A 1527-nucleotide genomic window follows, 5' to 3' on the forward strand; every position below is an offset into this window, starting at 1 on the left:
AACCAATCTTTTTTTAAAGAATTCTGCAAACCCATGAAATTAAATTCAAAATGCAAGCTAATATGTGAAGACAACATATTGTCGCATCTCAACTTTGTTCATTTTCTTTTTTATTTTCCTTGTTTAACTCACAAAACAGTGCCATAAATAGAAGGCATAAAAAGGGCTGAACCTGGGAACAATAATGCAGTATCTGAATTAACTACGGACTTTTGCCTGAACTTAACTGGCATATTACGGAACAATTAGCTATAAAGACAAGAATGGTTAGTTACCTGTTATATTTAAAATGTTGCTGATTCAGTCAAAAATGTACTGATCTCCCCCCAATGCCACTTTCTGAAGGAAACTGGGAACACTAGAAATAGGCAAGGATCAAAGTACAGAAGGAACAAGGATGACAAGGAGCCAAAAAGGCTAATGCAGTGAATCTATCTCCTTACCCAAATTCATCAAGGAATTGACAGCTCTGAGATATCCGAGAAGTAATTCCACCACCCCAGAAAACAATGAAGACATTAAGACTAACTTTAAGGGTTTACAGTAATATTTCTTCTTGTATGTGTCAACTAGTTGAACAAGTAGTTAACTTTAGGTTTAACAATCACTCCTTTGTGCTATCATGTGCGTACTCTTTTAAAAATTATAAATGCATTTTTATTTGTCAACAATAGTATTGTTTTTATATTGCTTAGGTCTGAGGTCTAAAATTACCTTGTTGCTGTCTTGTATCTTCATTCCAACCATACTGAATCACTAATCCAAACAGGTTGACTGGGTAGCACTGCATTAAATACAGATTCATACATTACATAGAATCAGGGACAATAGAGAGGGTGCAGATGTCGTAGGACTTCTCTCTTTACAGTCTAGTCTGGAAAAAACTAAATTAAGTCATGACCCTAAGAGCTGTGATTACAAGTATTTATTAGAAGAAAGATTAAGTTACAATCCAAAAATTGTACAAGGTATTTATTTATTTTTTGAGATGGGAAGAAGTTTGCCTCATTTGTGAAGAGAAAGTATGTGGATGTCCTCAATGTTCGGATAGCTGCTTTTCCTTTTGTCACTTGGAAAAACGACTAACTTTCACACATGAATGTAATCACAACAGAGATATGCCCTCTTTCAATCCTGATTGCTACTAGAGAAGTGTAGCATTCAGGCTGATTTTATATATGTGCTTAATGCTGTTCCAGAAAGAGATTGGCTCAGAGACCAATCCCATAAAAGAATTGTTCTCCTTCTTCACCTACCATCTCCCCCAGCCTCAGCATCTGGGACACACAGACGGTAAAAGAATGGAGTGAATGGAGAAGAGGGATGGGTAAACCTGCAGTCCTAGCCATCTGTCAACCATTGCCAAGTGCTGTGAGTGGCAGATGATTTTCTGCCAGTTGGAATGTGAAGAAGACAGTCTTCCCTGCATAGGAAAAGAGCATAAATCAGAAAAGAACAATTTAAACTGGTAAACATCTAAAGTGGTTTTCTTTTCTGCTATGTTACAGTACTGTAGAACATTTTAAC

The sequence above is a fragment of the Protobothrops mucrosquamatus genome, unplaced genomic scaffold, assembly GCF_001527695.2.
Source record: "Protobothrops mucrosquamatus isolate PMUCROS unplaced genomic scaffold, P.Mucros_1.0 scaffold119, whole genome shotgun sequence".
NCBI lineage: Eukaryota > Metazoa > Chordata > Lepidosauria > Squamata > Viperidae > Protobothrops > Protobothrops mucrosquamatus.